The sequence below is a fragment of the Myiozetetes cayanensis genome, unplaced genomic scaffold, assembly GCF_022539395.1.
Source record: "Myiozetetes cayanensis isolate MyiCay16 unplaced genomic scaffold, myiCay2020 scf1, whole genome shotgun sequence".
NCBI classification, from domain to species: domain Eukaryota; kingdom Metazoa; phylum Chordata; class Aves; order Passeriformes; family Tyrannidae; genus Myiozetetes; species Myiozetetes cayanensis.
In genome coordinates this window covers 28,082,564-28,103,103 of record NW_026086604.1, presented here as the reverse complement: position 1 = coordinate 28,103,103, position 20,540 = coordinate 28,082,564, and the positions used below count along the sequence as shown (strand labels likewise).

General features: G+C 36.6%; 1 long non-coding RNA gene across 3 annotated transcripts in view; it reads right to left on the bottom strand.

Annotated features, from left to right (window-relative positions):
• Positions 1–938: 938 nt before the first annotated feature.
• LOC126646715 (uncharacterized) overlaps positions 939–20,540 on the bottom strand; it is a 62,671-nt gene continuing 43,069 nt past the window's right edge. For all 3 annotated transcript variants that reach the window (XR_007630374.1, XR_007630376.1, XR_007630375.1), the window contains 2 exons: positions 5,909–6,048; positions 939–3,954 (listed from right to left, as the gene is read on the bottom strand). This is a non-coding gene — a long non-coding RNA (uncharacterized LOC126646715). The remainder of the gene's footprint in view (positions 3,955–5,908; positions 6,049–20,540) is intronic.

The following is a 20,540-nucleotide window of genomic DNA, read 5'->3' as shown; positions in this document are numbered from 1 at the left end:
TAATATCATCAAACCTAATCTACCATAAGAAGAATAGTAATATCAAATGGCCTCTCCTATAGAAATGAATTGTAATTAATTACCTAATTTGTTGGAGCATTTGTAATATATATTTAATGACACTTCTGTCTGGCAAACCCTTCCAGACAGTGTTCTGAAGAAACATGATCTAAGCATAGCCTCAAGCTGATATTATAAAATAATTCACCATGCTGTGTAAAAAACTCCAGATAAAACAAGCAGCTAATGTTTCAGCTTCTGAGGCCTCAGGAAAGCCTGTTTCCACCCTAACATTTATCTCTGGCAGCCTCATCTTCTCTGCCTTTATAGCTGGAATATGCAGTAAATAAGTATTCAGCCCTGGCCTGATTGCAGGTAGCACCAAGCAAACAATAGCCCATTACTATATATCACACTCCAATTACTAAAGATCTTGCCATATGTCTAATAGTGTGATATAAACAGTCCATTAGGCTTTCTAATGGTGGTGTTAAATAAAGGGTGAACGAATAGTGCTAGAACAGTCAGAAGCCCCTGGGTAGCTTTGCATCTTCCCATGCCATTCCTTTTAATGAGATTATATTATTGCTTTGGTCGATAGGAACTGTCACTTGAAGGTTTCCAGTTCTCCTGCCCTTTTGTGTTGAACTGACAAGGCAGATGTATCTAAATATTTACCCTTCTGTCTATTTTCTTCAACAGAGTAAAGTTCCTGCCTTTTATTCCCCACTTACATCACTGCCTCTTTTTGCTAGATGGAACAATGTATCTCTCCTAATCAAGTAGGAGATCTCTGGTGCAGACCCTCCCTGGAATCTAATGTAGCCCATGAATCTCTCAACATCCTTGAGAGACAACATTAGTCATACAAATGACCCCTGCATCAGTGTTCTGGCAAGACATTGTAAGAGTTTATTCAATAATGGTACAATATTTTTTCCAATTAGAGAAATGTCCATTATTTTTCTTTGCTTGTCTTAAAAATAGCAGAGCCTCTCAAAATCAGAATAACTACCAAAAAAAAGCTACTTAAGACTTGGAAATGTAAATTCAAAAGACAATATCTCATAAAAGTAAAATAATTGAAGGAGAAGTATTAGATTAGATTAAAAATGCTTACAGAATTGTAAAACTAAGTTTCCTCTAAAAATGCTATAGCATATTTGGTGTGTATTATACAGAGGATTAACAATGAAACACCAGAGAATAACATTTTGTAATGTTCTCCATCACAGATTGAAAACAAATTAACTACTGAGCTACAGAATAAACATACAAATGTAAATTTGATCCAAGCAGTTGTGCAGCTTGATGCAATGCATTAATACCAAAGAAAACTACAAAACTGACTTTAAACATCTGAGTCTCACACTCTGATTATTGTTTAGTTTGGGCTATAATGAACAGTAAAGTTATGGACATGCTGTTTAATTTCAGAGATTGCCAGAAGACAGCAATTAAACAGCCATCCCAGCTCTGTAGTTTTGATATATCTGAGAAAACCTGTTAAATTACTGTCAAAATTCAACTTCGCTGTCATACAGTAACAAACTCCAGAATGATGGTGTGTCTCTGTCATATGTAAAAAACAAGAAAATGTAACATTCCAACACTTATTATTTGTTTCAGTGGTGTTTCTTTCTCTTTTACATCCTGCTATTTAGTAATCGCAAGTTTGTTAAATTACAAACCTTTTATCCATATGTAGTCTATGGAGGTAATGGATATAGCATGAAACACAACCTAAACCAGTACTGTAGTACTGCAGTGTTGCAGTACTGCACCAAAGGGACCACTTTTCAAGATGAGGAAATAAGCTGGCATCGTTCTTCCTTTAGTTTAGGGGAACCTGCCTAATATAACGCTTTGGCCATCAGCTAGGGATGATTGTGATGATGGTTTACAATGTGAGGACTCTACCACATAGACAAAGAAATTTTCCAAATCATTTCAGAAGTTCTGTCCCTTGATTAAGATGAGGCCTCATTTCATTTGGTGGTAAGAAAAAAACAAAAGTTCTTGGAAATGAGACTGCACACCCAGATGGAAGCCACATCCAAGGATGTCAGAAGTTTCTGGTGGAATTCAGAGACATTAGGGCAACCTACGTATTAAGCTTCACAGATACATGTTATGTGTGGTTTAAACTGAGATAGACAGATATCTATACTTCAGATGCCTAAACTGTAGATTTCTACTTCTGACCTCATTACTGGAGGTTCTTCTTGTAACTGACAGTATGAAATAGGTATATAAGTAGTTTTAGGGCATGGTTCATCTTAGCTACTCTAGCCTGAATGGATCTCATTTTACCAAAGCATGTTTCATTTTACTCATTAAAAATTAATGTTAGGCCACCAGCTCAGACAAAAAGCCAGATCTACTTTATAGACAGTCCCATCAGATCAGATGTGAAGCTGGAAATGCCAGTGACCTAAAGCACAAAAGTTCTTAGATTACAGAATCTGAAAAACTTCTAGTTCAGGGGAAAAAAAAGGAAAGCAGAAGAACTTCTAACAGCCAAAAATCATAAACCACTTATTTTGCTGTGAGGAGAGCCAACAGATATTGAATTTGGACTTGTTGTTACTATGACTTCATGCAACATCAAATAATGATCAAGGCAGGGTGTGAGGCAGCTGCTATGCTGTATTACCCTGGCACATCACTTAGATGAAAAAGAGATGGTAAATCACAAAGCATTGACTGGTCTACTTGAACAACCTTCATCACTTCAGACATTGTAAGAAAGCCAAGTGGTGATGTGAGGCTGCACACTGATGTTAAGGAACGGTTCATAAATAATCTCTCTCACTTTCACAGCACAATAGCTAAATAACAGGATGAAAAAGTGTAGCAGTTTAAACTTTTCATACATTATCATTTTCAATGCACCTGAGCATGAAATGAAATGCCTCCTGATGGTCCCGGTTCTGCACGAGCCTTTCAGATTCATTAAAGTAATACAAACTTTTCAGACTTAATAACTGGTCCTCATCTACAACATGAGAATTAAAGACATGCACTCAGTAAGTGTCTTTAATTCCACAGAACAAAGAAGAAATATATCATGCTAGGGTAAATATTTGTTTAAAACTGCACAAGCAAACAAGGCTGTAAATAGAAATCTGGGTCACCACATCAAGTCCCATTCTAAGTCTTTTTCTGAACTTATAAATCTCTGTCTAAAGAAAATTTATTTCTTTTTTATCCTAATCCCTGACTGAAAGTCCATGGCAGAACCATAATCCAACCTTTAAACCAAATATTAGATTTTTTAGGCCCTAATTACAATAGGAACTTCTGCAGTTTATTTACAGGCTAGGTTAATTGATGAGAATTTTACTTTTTTTATAATCTCTGCCTCCTTGTTTTCCATATTAGCTCATATCTCACAGTGAACCTTTTTACTCACTGTTGCTTCCTCTTCAGAATGATTCTTTGAACCTCATTCCTCTTTGGCTTAAAGAGAATACCTATGTGATGGTTTTGGCTGGGGTAAAGTTTATTTTCTTTACATTAACTAGTATGGGGCTGTGTTTTGGATTTGTGCTGGAAACAAAGTTGATAATATAGAGATGTTTCAGCTATAGTTGAGCATTGCTTAAACACCATCAAGGCCTTTTCTGCTCCTCACCTTCACACCAAAGGAATGTCTGATATAAATATTTTTTATTGCTTTAATTAATACAAATATGATATATAACTTATCAGAAATGAAAACTGATTTGCCATCAGTGTTTTGCAACCTCCCATGACAGTGTACTGTTTCCTTTTGAATAGTTGGAGTCATACCAAGCAGAATCTCCTTGGCTGCCAGAATTCTGTCAGGAGTTAACTTTATCTTCTGCAAATACTCAGTCCCATATAAATATCTATATTCTCATTGTGTTCCCAGAAGTGCTTATTGGTCCTTGTTTGTTGTAGTTCCATTGAAAATTCGGTGGATAACCACTAGGAAAAAGAAATGACATTGTGTGAGTTGGATGTGCAGTCACACTTTACAGAGACAGGTTAACAATCAGAAGACAGTTGAAGAATTAAGTCTTGAAGTGGAAAAGCTGAGAGTCTGAGCGGGGAGGATGTAAAGGTTTAATGATGCACAAGAGATAGAAAAACATATTAGAAAATATTTCTCTGCAAATATTCTTTACTGTTTTCACTGAAGAAATTTGTTAGCATAACGGGGTGGAGGAAAATGAAGAATTGAGTGAGTCATAAACACTGACGTTTGAACACAAACAAAAGGCAAATGCTCAATCAATATTTATTTGCAAAGCCATATGGGCAGAAACAATCCCTACTCTCAGTGTTACATTAAATGTAAAAGGGATCTTGCAGTAATAGGTGTTTTGCCATTGTCCTGATTGAATAGGTAAATTCTGTAAAGCAGCTGAACTTAAAGACCTGTGTCTGTAGTGAGGTCAGTTTCCAAACATGGAGAAAAAGCCTTCTGCAAGCTCTGTCTGTGCTATAACCACAGCACCTCAAAGAAATTAAACTCACAAATTACACTTAGACAAAACCCTATTAAATGAAAGAGGCATGCAAAAAATAAACAGACATTTAAAAGCGTGAGCTCTGCTCTGACAATTCGTCTCTCTCTAGTCTGGGTTTGGACTTCATTTTTTTGTTTGAAATTCCTATAGTAAGGTTCACTTGGCATATGAGAGTTTAGAATGACAGGAACTTTGTCTGAGACACCCACACTGGTCAGTATGAAAACTCCTTGTGGGTTTCCTTCACATAAAACGTACATGCCAAAAATGATTAAGTGGTTGCTCCTACTGGGCATCGCATCCCAAGTTTAATCTATGTTATTTCCTTCTGTATTACTCAATTCATAAAAGAAACTGTTAAAAGCCTATACCTGGTGAAAGTCCAACTGGAATTTGTAGATAGAAAAAGCTTCCAGAAAAAAATATGCAAGCAGAAAATACAGAAGCAATTATTTTAGGAATGGCAAAAGCAGATTTTACTTACTACTTTTTCGTCCTCTAAATAATTCAGCAGCTGGGAGATTTCATGTCAGCAATTTCATTATAGGGATGAAATTATTTCACAGATCCTATTCCTTTTACATTTGACACAGGTTCAGATCCTCAGAGAGACTCTTGAATTCCTAAATGTCAATACTATTGCTAATAACCACCAGCTCTTTCGCTTTCTTCCTTACATTTCTCCAGCACAAGGAAGAATGGATCCTTTAGTATCTGGTTTACTGCATTTCTGGAGAGCATGGAAAGTGAGCTACATTGTAACTAACCAGGCATAATGAGTTTTTAGTGAAGCTGTTAGTAATTACAACCTGTCTCCATAAGACAAAAAAAATACCTGGCCTCTTACAGTTTTCCCTTACTTGATCTCTCTCTGTCTTGTTCATGTTTTGTGGTGGCTGTCATTGCATTTTTTGTACTAGAGGTTAAGATTTCCCAAGTGGAAGATGTGTTTCTAGGAAAAACACCAGTACTGTAACAGATGAGATAAATACTTTCTTTTAATAAATATGAGAAAGGCAGGCACTTTGACTGAATGTTTTAATCTTCGCACAAGATATTGAACACTATCTTCCTGAGGCAAGGAGGAAATATTAAACCAGCAGGGCAGTTAATGCATTTCCTGGGATTAATATAAAAAAATTAATGAGACAAAACCAGATAAATGATGTTAAAGGCAGGATATGAAAACGCAGGCATAAGAGTACACCTGCAATAGCTAACAACAGGGAAACAAAAATAAATGATGGTCTGTAGCACAGCCCATTGGTATTGGCATGCTGAGAGCACATCTTCACCCTGTTAATCTTCTCCAATCTGGCTTTTAGAAGCATATATATTCACCCTGAAAAGTCCATTTCTAGATTCTGATGCAGTTATATTTCCTCTAAGTGCTGCAGGAGCTGTCTTACTTGTTCTCTCTGTATTTCCGTATAGCAGCGCCACACGCTCCCTTCCGTTCTCAATCCAGCCATGCACAGGAGTGGGTTCCAGAAACATGGGCATTTTCACTGCTGCTCTTCTGCGTGGCAGTAGAACAGGCTGTGAAAAGCTATATGCAAGCACAAAAAGGGGTAAGGTGTTAGAGGATTGTGAACTGTTTTCTCTTTCCAATCATCCTGCTTTAAGTACCCCACCTCCAATTTATTAGCTGTGTTATGGTAACATCTAAGGAGACCTATGTTTAGCAGGCTGTGATGACAAGGGGTAGAGGGACTTGCCCTGTTTTAAATCCCACCTACCGTCCCTCTGAAATAACCTCTTGCTCGATTTGAAAGCACTGCAGTGCATTCCCAGCACACTCCCCAGGCCTCCAGGTCTCCCTGATGGATGACAATGACCTGAGTCCCCACACTGTTTCTCCCCTCACAGCTCCAACAGAGTTGATGTTTCAAATCCTTTGGATTTATAGTTTTTGAGAGATGGAATTATTTACATTTTTAAGCTGCTGAATCTTTCTTAGCAATTTTTTAATCTGTTCTGGTAAAGGACTTCCTATAACTGTGGGGAAAATCCAGTACAGATTGCTAGCAAGGCAAGACATTATATCATTATAATAGGCAGACTTCTAATTGCAAACAAAATAATTCAAAAAAACAAAACCCGAAATTCTTTTCTAAGTAATATCTCTGCCTCTCTAGATATCTTGGATATTCAGTATTTTGTTGAATCAGTAACTTGCCAGTGGTAATAATGCTTGACTGAGATTTGAACGTGATCAGTCATTATTCCTTTTCTTATTGCCTCATTCTCTCACTGATAATTAATGTTTTATATGATGTAGAAAAAAACTCTGAGTAGCCACTTAAGGTTTTTTAGTTTTTCCAGATTCTTTCCCAGAACTCACTTCTGAGTATCTTTCTTCCAACTAATTGAAACTTTTTAGAGTTTTTCCTCCCTTTCTCTCCTTCTCACACTGAAAGGCATATATACACATGCATGCATACATATTTTTTTTTCTCCAGTAAGTAAGAAAAGGTAGTAGAAATGGCAACATATCAAGTCCAGTTTTCATGAAGAAAATACCCTTCTTCAATCAGAGTTCTAATACTGTCAAGCAATACTAAATGGTTCCAGGTATCATGACTAATAATGTTTTACTCTCCCTTTTACTGGCATTGCACACATCAAAGCACCTTCCAGAAGACCGAGTCCATCGCCAGTAAAAGTTGTCCAACAAATTATAGTCAGAAAAACACTACCTGATGTCAAAACATAAATAGAGGAGGAAGTGGTGCATGGTATTGGTTTCTTGGAGGCATTTTGTCCTTCATGAATTGCAAAAGACTGAGAGCTTATGGAACAAGAGAAATTGGATTTTTTTTTTTTTTTGGTCTCTTAATATACAAAATTTATTGTTTCCCCAAAAATGTAAATCAGAAGAAAATTATGCATTTGTTACTACATGGACAGATTAAATTGCTGCTTTAATATCTCCTAGCAATTTTTGCAATCTTCAGAATTCTTCTGATATCCTGTTGCATGAGAGTTATATGGGTCATTTCAGAAAGAGTAAATCCAAGCTCTAAGAACTACACTTACTAATTAGATGTTTCAATAAATAATTTAGCAAGCCTGTTTCAAACGAGAGATTCCATTAAATACTTGAAACTATTTAACTATTTAACTATATTCTTTCCACACCTGACACAAGTTTGTCTCCCCAGAGACAAATGCACTGTTACTCCAATAAACCATCCTGCTTACATTTGCTTTGTCATATTGATTATTTTGATAATTGTTTTAGAGTTCATTGGTATTCATCCTCTAAATCAAGAAAACATAACCTGAGGCCTATAAAGGTCTGATTTTCCTCTGCAGATTTTTCTGTTATGGGATTAATGAAAGTTAATTTGAAAATAATTTAAGAATAATAAAATATTTTACTATATCACCGTCTTTCACAAATTGGATTGACTGTCCTAATTTCAAATAATTTTTTGCTTCCTAATTAAGTAGGTTTTGTGCTCAATATTTTTCTTTCTTGTCACAAACAAGGCACTTTAGTCTGTGAAATCTTCATGGGAATCAATGCGCTTCGTTCGCGAAGCCTAGCCATGATGATGATTGTTTTGTGAGTAGTGTTTGACGTCACTCCAGTGTCTTATTAGTTGCTCCATTGTACTTATCAGAATAATTAAATTCTGCTAATGGCATGTAGTATTTTCATGGAAAACGTTATCCTTTTTTTGTTATTATTGTTATTACTGCCAATAAAGGACAGCAAGATGCCAACCACTAGAATACAACTTTTGTGGAACCTAAGGACATATATTTAGCATAAATCAATCCCATCAGAATGAACTACAGAACAAGGTAAAGAGTTTTTCTGGAAGAGCTTCAAAACACCATCAATAAAGTGATGCTACAATTGATTACTTCTCAGCATGCATTCTAAGATAAATGACCTATGATTCCATTTTAAGGTTGATGCTGAAAAATCTTCAAATGCTAATAGTGAAGGGCAATACATAAACAATATAAAAAGAAAGAAGCAGACATTTGAGGTAAAAAAAAACCCCACATGTAGATATACCACAAAGACACATACAAGTACCTTTTTCAATACCCAAATATGCTCATTTCACATCTATTTATAAGGTAAAGGACAATCACTAGACAAACAGATAGAACAATGAAAGTCTGAAGGTATAAATCAGTTAATCCACAAGTTAAAACTCTTACAGCAACATAAAGTTTCTTGCTGAATTTTATCATTTACTATTTAACCCCTTAAATTTCTCTTTTAATAAATACTCAAGTGCTAAATCATACCATTGAAGCAATAGCATGCAGTAGGATTGTTTGCTCAGAACTAATTTGTCTCAGAGGCAGCTTATGGCAGTCCATTCAGCAGTCTGTTCCATGTTAAAAATGGGAAATACACACACTTGTGTCCTCCGTGAATTTTGACAGTTCTGTAGATGAGCACAGATGTCACGCAAGCAAATAATATGAGATAGACAAACAAACAAATAGACTGTCCAACCCTCTTTTGGCCTTTGCAGTGTGGAAAGATACTTTGTTCATGATGTTATGTCACTGCTGCCAGCCCAGCCAGACATACACAACATGGTCAGGATCATTTAGGAGCCAAAACCAGTTTTTCCCAGTGAAGTAATTTCTAGGAATATCAATAACGTGTGTGCATTGCATTTAGACTGGCAGCTAGAGAAAAATTTCTACACATCGTAGAAGGGAGGTACTGAAATACTTTCCCACATAGTAACAATTGATGGGAACAAATAAGAATTTTAAGATCAAAGTCTGTAAACTATTTATGGGGACTGACATTATGGAAAGGCATATAACATTTTCACTTCAGATAACCAGCAACTGAATGTCATAACCCATTTTGCTTCTTCCAATCTGTCACCCAACTTATACGTTTACTTGCAATGGCCTTCTGTCTACATTTGCCAGGGCAACATGGTTATAAGGAACATGTTTATGTTCTGAATAGATTCACAGCATAATTTTTCCCTAAAGGATTATGAATTAATCTGAAGATCTATGAAAAGCTGCTTTGTATTTTTGACAGCCTATTAAAAGATTGTATCATAAAAATTGCTGGCTCATTCCAGTATATTTAGTTTGGATTTCTAAATAACATACACTTGCAAATACATCTGGTGAGTTATGTAAAATCAGAAATTATTTTACTCATATACAATTTTCCTACTTCACTGCAGAAATTCCTCTGTTGTCAAAGATACTCATTATCAAGAGGTGATAATACCTCATACACAACAGAGTTACTATCACCTGCACAGCTGCCAGCCAGACTTGGTGGCTGACTGTCTTTCTGAAGTGCGTAATCTGTGTTCTGACAATAGAAATAATAAATCCTTTAATGTTCATATTGCTTCTAAAGCAAAATGGTGACAAGTACGCAATTTTTAAAAACAGATTAGTTTACAGAAAATTATAACTTTTTTGCAAGAAAATGACCATGCCAATCTTTATAATACAAAACAAAGAGAAAAACACTGCCATTTCATTTTACGACCAGAATAAAAGTACATTTCCTTTAAAAAAAAATCTTTTTTATTTTTGTCTAAGAGGAAAGTTGAACACTGTAGATATGTACTTTGTTTGAAACTGCAGTGCTGAACTAAGACTGATGACAGGAGTGTCTTGAACAGCAAAAAGAAATAAACTTTTTCAGTTGACAGGGTTAAGAATTGGCTACCCTACCTTAGCTGGAATAATCAAAAACTAACATTTTTAGAATATGCCCAGCTAGAAAACACAGGGAAAAATTCCTCACAGGCAGGTAAGATTTGATGGTGATGTATCATTTTAGGTCACTAGAAAATCCAACTCCTCCATTAAAAAATTAGTATTTAACATAGTATTAACAAAAAAGTATCGAGCTCATCAGTATTTTGATCATCCCCTTTAATTTCCTCTGCCCCTGCACCCCCAGGGGGTTCGCAGGATGATCTGACATGCACTGAACATTATCTATCATAAAGGATGATGAATACTTATAAACTCCCATTTCTATAAAAATCAGGACCTTTGTGGAGAAGACCTGGATTTGGTCTCGGTCAGTGCTGATTCTATTGAGACATGAGCAGACAACGGGAGTCCACCACTAAAAGCCCGAGGCCTCCCCAGTTGGTCATTTCAAGGAAATCCAGAGGAAGACAACAGAGAAGGTCATACTTAACACTTTCCCCCAAAAAACTGGGATGCCATTTGAAAGATTAAAATGACTGTGTTTGTTTGCTTTTGGGTGGTAATGTTCTACCCACAGGGGGTTCTAAGCACTGGAGCAGATTGTCCGTACACTTCACAGAACCTCAACCACTCTCGGGTAACTTGCCTAGATAACAAAGGAAAGCCAGTAGATGCAATTTCTTTGGACTCCAAAAAGCTTTCGATACTGTGTCTCACAGTATCCTTCTGGACAAAATGTACAGTTGGATAACTGTTACACGATGGGTGAGAAAATGTCTCTTGAGTCAAGCCCAAAATTTATAGTGAATGGGGTGACATCAGACAGGTGACTGGTCACTAGTGGAGTTCCACAGGGCTCCATCCTCTGCCTGGTTCATCAGAGACTTGGAAAGAATACTAAGTAAGTTTGTTGATGGAAAGAATAATAAGTACTAAGTAAGTTTGTTGATGACACCAAATCAGGAGAAGCTGTTGACTCCCTTGAGGGCAGAGAGGCCCTGCAGAGAGATCTCAACAGGTCAGATAGATGGACAATCATCAACCATATGAAGTTTAACAAGGGCAAGTGCTGGATTCTGAACCTGGTACGGGGCAACCCTGGTTGTATGTATAGACTGGGGAATGAGGGGTTGGAGAGCAGAACTGTGGGAAGAGACCTGCGGGTCCTGGTTAATGGTAAGTTGAATATGATGGCAAGTTGAATATCAATAGTGCTCTGCCAGATAGGAGGGTCAACTGTGTCCTGAGGGGCATCAGGTAAAGCATCATCAGCCAATCGAGGGAGGGGATTGTCCTGCTCTGCTCTGCTCTGCACTGGTGTGTTCTCACCTGGAATATTGCGTGCAGGTTTGGGCACCACAATATACAAAATACATTAACCTATTAGAAAGCAGCCAAAGGAAGGCCACAGGGATGGTGAAGGGGCTGAAGGGGAAGCCTTATGAGGAGTGTCAGAGGTCACTTGGGTTGTTCAGCCTGGAGAAGTGGAAACTTAAGGAAGACCTACCATGGTCTTCAACATCCTCATGAAGGGAAGCAGAGGGGCGGGTACTGATCTTGTCACTCTCATGACAAGTGACAGGACTCAAGGAAATAGCATGAAGCTGAGGCAGGGGAGCTTTAGGTTACATATCAGGAAAAGGTTCTTCACCCAGAGGGTGGTTGGGCACTGGAATAGCCTCTCCAGGGAAGTGGTCAGAGCCCCAAGCCTGTCTGAGTTCAAGAGGTATTCAGACAATGCTCTCAGGCACACGGTGTGATTCTTGGCGTGTCCTGCACAGGGCCAGGAGTTGAACTCAATGATCCTGGTGGGTCCTTTCCAACTCAGGATATTCTATGATTCTATGATACTGGACCACACACATGCCTTCTATAGATACCTAGATAATTGTTAGACCTCAGAAACATATTAAATATCCTGCAGTAAAGGAATCTTTTCTGTACAAACAGAGCCACTGCATACATTTCTCTGATGTTTATTCCTGCTTAGCTTTATGGTGCCTGTTCATTGTCCTCTATTAAATGCTTCTGTTAGCTTTTCTGTTACATTTTTTCACAGCTTACAGCCCTATAAAATTGAGTTACTATTTATGCAAGTTCATACCACTTGCATTTGTAGAAGTTCTGGTCCAAATAGATGTGTTATCGTTCTGCCTGTTTGGTATATTTAGATGCAAACCTTTGCCTAGTTTCTTTAAGATGCACTGTTTTTGTATTTCACCAAATCTGATTAAAATAAGATTTTGTACCAACTTGTGATGATGATGGAGCAAGATACAGGCTCAGAGGTAGATCAGTACCTAGTGGTGATAATGATTCTTTGAGTCATTAACCCTGTTGAGTCAAAAACTTCCAAATTTGCTTCTATTTTCTGTCTATGGACTAGATCCACAAAAATACTGCATTACAATTATTTAAGGATCTATATTGAAAAGTCTTTCATGCTTACCCTTAGCACAGATTAAAATTTCTGAGCTTTCAGTAGTGCTTGCCTAGAGTATCACGTATGCAAAGATTTAAGATGTTCCTTCCTTCTTAGTGTTTCCTACTGAACAATTCAGACAACTTCCCCCCAGCGCATTCCTCTTTATAGATCACCTTTCCAAGCCCCTTTTGCTCTGCATACACAGCTTGGAGGCCTGACTTAGAGCTGTACAAAGTTCCTCCAGGGCTGAAAGAATCAATAAATGAGTAGTGTACAATGAAGGCAAGTAAATTAACTTCTTCCTCTTGTACTCTGTTGTAGAATACATTCATGAACCCTTCCACCTTCTTGCATTGAAAGGGAGTGGAATTAAAATGTCCATCTTCATTGCCCATTGCCAAATTTATGCTAATGTAAACATGGAGAAAATATTTCAATTTCAACTTTCTCTTTTGTAATATTTTTCCCACTTTTTGGTGTTCCTGCTACTCAGATATATACTGACAGTTCTGCTATATCAATCAAGCTAGTTTTCTTCACTGATCTATTCAGAGTATTTTTTTATTTTTTTAAAGAAATCATATCCTTAACTTCTTTTGTATTGCACCATCATACATCTTCTTGTATGTCCAATATCCCAGCCCTCTACATTCACTGATAGTTCTTACTTTTTCAGTGTACTTTGTCTCATCTTTTGACTCCCTTCTGGGCATTCTGACTGAAAATCATACCTTTGGCTTATAATTTGTTTAAGACAGTACAATTGTTTCTATCTCTATATCTCAGATAACCAAACTCTGTGCTGTTTGATAAAGACTATTTCTTCTAACATCATAATACCAAGAGCAGTGCCATGCCTGTATTTCTGGAGTGAGGCATCCCTGGACTAACTACCCCAGAGTGTTCACTACAAGGACATTCCTATCAATGGCGTATTTTATTTACATCCCATTAAGATGTTTTTATCCTCTGTGTTAACCAGGAAATGTTTGACATATAGCCATATTCTTCAGCCATATCTGAAAAAAAAAAATGTTTTCAAGTCTTTGGGAAAAAAAAACTTTCCAGAAAAGTATGATCAATATTAGCTTAGTTTACTTATTAGAAAGAGGAATTTCCTAAGGCCCCTTGACAAATAACCAATTGTGAATTGCTCTCACTGGAAAAAAATATAGAAAAACAAAAACAAAACCAAAAACAAGCAAAGAAACAAAAATCCCCAAACTACAAACAAATAAACAAACAAACCTGAAACCAAACCAAAACAAACAAAAAATCAAGCAAAAAAAGTCCAAAACCACATTAAAAAAAATCCTGCAAATCTGTGCTATACCTTAAGACTGATCCAGGACACTGAGTGAGTGCAATACTTTATGATTTTATGTTACCATATTTAATCTCCTCCAATGCTCTTCAGAAGGAAGAGAACTTTGACCAATATCACAAAGAAAATTAATGAACATTGAATCTACCATATAGTCACCAAAAACCAGTCTGGTGAGTTGTTTTTTGGTATTACTCTTTTTTTCAATGCATAGGACCAAAGAATCATAGGGGTTAGTGGATGCATGTTGCTTCATATCAGTCAGTGAAATATCACTGAGGGATTTGAGTACAGAGATATAGGACTGTTCTGCAACCATGAAAAAAATGTACAAAATTTTCAAAAGAAGATAGGAAATAAGAAAAAAACTTCATCTTTTGAGACTGGAATTTTGCAGTTATGCAGACAAAAATTAATCAAAAAGTTCAAGCTATTTTTATGGAGACAATTTCTGTTAAAGTCCTTAACTTGTCAAAAATCTTTGGAAAGGAAAGGATTACTTTTATTGTAAAATTCTATTCTGTGAGTGATATACATTTATTATATCTTTTGATGTAACAGAGAAACCCAAAGGGAAAGAATACTGAGTATGATAAATAAAAATGTGAAAATACACATTTGTGACCAATGTTCTGAGAATTCAAACTGATAGAGTAGAATAGTTAGATCCACCCCTAATTTATTCCTCATCTAAATCTAAATTTCATATTGAATGTTCTGGTGTATTTGATTAGTCATACCCAAGCTCTACATATTCTCTGGGACTCACAGGCCTATAGCTCTGTGTTATTTTGCCTATATCTCTTACGTATCTTTTCAAACAGTAGCTCCTGTTGTAGTTAAAAAGAATATTTTCTACACTTTTTACTTTTCTGTGCTCAAATTATAGAATTATCAATACCTGGTAGAATCTGGTTATGGAACTACATTTGGTGTGTTTCAGGGAGCAATAATCTTGACTCCTGTGTGTGTCAGAACTAAAAGTATCTAGAGATCCTCGGATAAGAGATACAATGGAAATAAAAATGCAATTACTGTTGAAAACATTTTCACACAACAGATATATTCTATTTTTGTCTTACTTTTACAGTAGCTTAGGTTTTATGTTCATAGTTTCTAAATTCTAAAAACCGTACCATCGGACTGTATAAAGAATACTTTTAAACTGATGGACTGATGTTGCTCTGACACTGTGTGCTTTGAGACAAAATGTAAGGGAGACAAAACAAAAGACAGAAATTGAAAGCCTGAAAGCAAGATTAGCTCTCCTGATAAAACTTCCATTGATTTTCATGGTAAAGGAGTTTAAGTTTGAATTGATTAAAGGTAAATCATGAGGAAAGAGATATACAGAGCATTGGAGAATGGCTTACACATTTATCAGGTATTGGAGTGCCCTAAAACTAGTGTTTTCTTGTTTCATACACTTTCTGTCTGCCCAGGATATGATCTTGTTGCAGTCTGTGAAGACAATTCTTGCTAATTCTTCTTTACCACATTTTGAGGCGGCTTCCGCTCCAGACCTTTAAAGATCTAATTTTGTCACTCAGTCAGCTTTGCTAACAGGAGGCTAGTTATACTGAATTAGTATCCTGGACTTCTGTTACTATGAGTTTGGGTTTTTTTCTTCAAAACCCTTCCTCTACTGATGGATGCTGGGAATTATGAATACATTTTCTCTCAAAAGCCTTTCTTGACTCAAATGTTAAAGCTGTGGAGCTAGTGTGGCTCTGAATATGAAAGACCTTTTACCTGCTTCTGACAAAACTACTCAAGGTAAAAGCAAATTTATAGAAGTGAACATTTTGCTACATGCTCGTGATGTATTGGAAATTTAGATCTTTCAAATGGGATTGATTGCAAAGGCCCTGCACCAGCCTCTGTACAGTGAACTTAAAGGTCAGAACACCACAGCTTCATGCACTTATATAACTGAGTGCTGACCCGGATCAGCTGGCATTCTCCATGTGGATTTCACCTTGCTTTCTTCAACTGCTGCAGGCAATGGGTAAACTGGGAGGGGGAGCGGGTTACCCTGTGCCACTGGCCAAGAAAGGTTCATGTGTAAAATCTTTGAAATCATGTAAGAAACACAGTCATGCATCTGCAATTAATTTTTTTAATTATTTTAAAAAACTAACTCATCTACTTTAAGCTAGGATTAAAGCTTCCCTTTAATAGCACAGACAATAAAACCTTGCAGAACTGTATTTTCATTGTATTTCATGTAGAAATTCTAAATTTTCATTTAGAAGTCTGATTGAAAAGCAGAGAAAATCTGGCATATTAATTCTCATGACTAAGAGATCTGTGATAATAACAGGATTTCTGGAAAACAAATTGCATCTATTAGTACATATTAAAGGAATCTCTGTTGCCTCATACCTTTTAATTTTCTGTTTTCAGGACAAGTGATTAGTTATGTGTTCAGCTGCATCTTTGTTTTGTCTCCAGACCTTTTATTCTGCTAGTATTATCTGTCCTTCTGTTTCTTTACCCTGGATTGGGCACATGCAATACTGTGGTACTCTTATCAGGTGCCTGAGAAATAGATGTCTTAAGGGATCACTGCCTGGATATAAATCATATGACAAAAACAGGATCTCATGTGATATGAATATATAATGGTGATACAGAACATCAGTGACCAAACAGAATTCAAAGCAGCAAAATTCAGGCTTCTCTAAGCAGAAGAAAACAAGAACTGAAATCAGACTTCAGGAAACTTCTCCAAAATTTAATCCAAAAAGGAAGAAAAGAAATATTTATGTAATCCTGGACTCAATGCAAACACATGCTTTGACTACAAATCTTTAATTACCACTCATCACTCACAAATTCCTGAAAAAGTCCTAGAAGTTAGTGGTTTCACCTGAGTTCCTTTTGCTTGAAGTGTACTTTATAAAATATTTTTATTCTATTCCCTGTTGAGTAGACCTGTCTTTTCTCTGACTTGAGTGTAATTACTTGTTCTTAAGCACTCATGGGTAAGCTGTCTTATTTTTCCAAACTTGTTTCTTTCCCTAGGATTCAGTTCAGTTCTGAAGTTCAGATTTCTAGCAGTGTAGGAGTAATTAAATTCCACTTGATCAGTGTATTCTAACTTTTTACAGGCCTCTTTTATCTATGCAAATATAGCTCTGGATGCACTTTTTCTCCTTCGAGGCCAGAGATATATCCTAGTAAACATTGTTTTTAGAGCAATCATACTCTTTGTCCCAGTTAGGCAGCAGCTAAAGATTCTCTTTTCTTTCTTTTTCTTTTTCTTTTTCTTTTTCTTTTTCTTTTTCTTTTTCTTTTTCTTTTTATTTTTCTTTTTCTTTATATTTTTATTTTTTCTTCTTTCTTTTTATTTTTATTTTTTCTTCTTTCTTTTTTCTTTTTCTTTTCCTTTTTCTTCCTAAAAAGGCTGTATTTTTTTATAACCCACCCTTACTGACCACATTTTTCAGGTCAGTCTTGGTTTGCACTAAGGCTCCCTGAATTGTTTAGGATTAAGCACCAGCTCCCTCCCTGACATTGCCTTGTTTATTGCAGAGATCTTCCCAGGAATTTTAGTTATTCAGCTCTGTCTAGATACAGATTTGTACCCAAATCCGTCAAATGTCACAGAGACCTACCCAATATCTGCTGCAATTCTCTGTTTTTGAGAACAAGTTTTATGCTCTGTGAATCATCTCAGTCCAGACCAAGGGTGAAGCAAGGCAATGTGGAGAAATTTGAGAGAAGGAACTGAGAAAAAGAAGAGGGTAAAACCAAAGGAAATCCAATACACATCTTTTTCTCAGCCAGTTTTGTTTAAATTGCTTTTGGTCATTCCTCTGACCAAAACACAAATCTTTACTACTCTAGGTTTTACTGAGACACTACTACTCTAGGTTTTACAGAGACATTCACACAGTCACTCCTCTTCAGCACTTAGTTTAAGAAATAAGTCATGGTTTCTAGTTTTTCTAGCAGTATTCTGAAAAATGTATGGTGGTTTGTTTTTTTTTTCAGGTGCCTCTTACAAGTAGTAACCAATTGAAAGTGAAAAATGGTATTTAGTATATATCCTCCTCATTTTTGTCATGTTTTTCTTCAAATACTAAGTGTTAATTCAGACAGGACTGAATAATAGAAAACACATTAGATGTCTAATAGCTTCATTAGCACTGTGCAGCTGCTACATATACATTAGTAAAAGCCTTTCCTGTTAGAATTCCAGTAACTGTACCAGAAAAAAATCAAGTTCTTGTCTGATTAAAACAAAAAATACACCCCCCACAATAAAAAGCCTACCAAAATCAGCTGAATATTTGGACAAGAAAGATAACTATGGTAAGTATGACAGCTTTGTAAATGATGACATAACTATGGCAAGACAACAAACAAAAACTGTTCCTCTGTTTTTGGTATCAATGATTCTGAAGAAAACCACATAGACAAAGTGTCCCCAAACTCATATAATTTGAGTTGCATATCATTCAGAGGTTCATCAGTCTGACTCTCCTTTAGAACATCTAGCCCCAATTTTTGCAGGTGATTTCATAGCATGAAATTCATATTTTGTGAAGCTATTCCTTTAAGTTGTTCATAGAAGAGAATAAGCACTCAGGAATTTACAAGTGCTGTAAGGGTAATGGATTAGAGGAAATATCTTGTTCATCTCCATAGTGTTGGAAAAAAGTTGCTTTCACTTTCCACCTTGAAAGAGTCCAGCAGATTTCAGAGTCCAATACATCTCATTCATTTCTATCTCTTACTCAGTCTGTCTTTCCTAAAATTGTACATTTTCCTTTCCCCTTTTTTTGCCTCATTCCATTTATAGCTGGGCAGGCATAATCTTCAGTCTAATGCACAGAGCACTCTCCAGAAAGGTGGAGAATGTAATCTGAATCCACTCAAACTGAGTGACAGGGAAATGTTGTGACAGAAGAGAACAGCAGCTCCATGACAACAGTCTTTAAAGGAAAATTTTGGGATAATCATTTTGAAAGAGGGTATTGGACTTAGGACCTGCAGTAGAAAGAAGAGCCTGCTAAAGTCTCAAAGCCTGGGGGACAAAATACTGGTTACAAGCTGAGCAGAGGAGCTGCCTGTCTTGTCAGCAGTCTACCCTAGGTGGCTCCCACCCAAACATGCTACTTCTTTGGATCAGAGGGAGCACAGATCTATTGGGATTTATACCTAATGTGGGCACTGAAAAGAGCCTACGAATACTGAAACACTGCATTCTGTGGTGATCACCTCATGATGTTGAAACATTTCCTAAATTTTCCTATAGGCACTGATTTACAAGGTTTTGTATACTCCAACTCTCTCTTATTTGCTCCTCTAGAGACATAACACCTGCCTGCATCAATTTTTGTGAGTCAAGTCCCTGGGATGCTGAGTAAGAGGGCTTTGAACGCACTCAGGGTAGTGTGGAACCTTCTAGATTCCTCTAGATACACAAAGCAGACATTTTTTTCCCACCTAGTTTTCCCTCATGTTCTAATCCATAGGTATTTTCAAAACAGAGTACTAAAGGAAATATGTCTGTGGCCACATACTGGCTTCTCAGGTAGCTCTTTATTTAGAGTGTGCTCTTGGGATGAAGAAACACTGGTTTCCTCTCCTGTTCTGCACCTATTTCTGTTGTTTGGCTTCATACCTGGGGAATGGATTAGACTCTATTAGATTCTCTGGAAAAAAAAACATTGTCCAAATAACATTTCCCATGCCATCACAAATCACCATTTAACAGATAGGAAACAGCTTGGTGTAGGCACTAATGCAAGCATTACTCTAATCTCAGTAATGTTTGCTCTGCTAATTATGTTTGCTACATCATTCTTGCTTGCTTCGTCCCTCACTGTAGAGATCAGACCCCATTTTTCTCATCAAATCCACATTAGTATATATATTTCAGAAATTCATATTGGGATTACTTTCAAAAATCTTGTTGTAAAATCATAGAGTTTATGTAAGAACCACTCAAGAGTAAACTGAACCATTATTCCCAAAGCAGAAATAACGTTCCTGACTCAAGACTGGTCTTCCACATTGCAAAGGTGAAAAGAAAGTCATTGTTTCTCTTAAAATTCACCCCTAGAGCAGCGGATTGTCTTTGTGCATTTCTTTGCAACTTCAGTGCAGATGTACGCATTTTAAAACAAATTATAGAAGAATCCTCAATACACTAAAGAAATATTTAAATAGGAACTAAATAAAACAGATCCACCTATAACAGGGTTGTGGTACACATGGATTACTTTGGTATGATGAATTTCCTTTTGGGATCTCTGGAAGCCAAAAAATCAGACCTAGGAACCCTCCATGGGCTATTTTTAGCTTTGACTCAAAGGACAAAGTTGGCATAAAGCTTGCCCTTGGCCCACTACCAAGGTGTTTTAAGGAAAGGACGGATTAAGCCAAACAATCCTTGTCAAATATTCACTGATGATTAGCAGCATGCTGTAGTCTTTGCAATTTTCCTGCATCTCTTCCAACACAGCATAATTTTCATACTCTCAATAGAGAGTTGTTTAATTCTGTCTCAGGACAGGCTGATTAATTTTGCTTAATTGACTCTATGGCCCACAGTAGGCAAACAATGATAAGCAAAGAAAGAAAAAAAAAAACATTT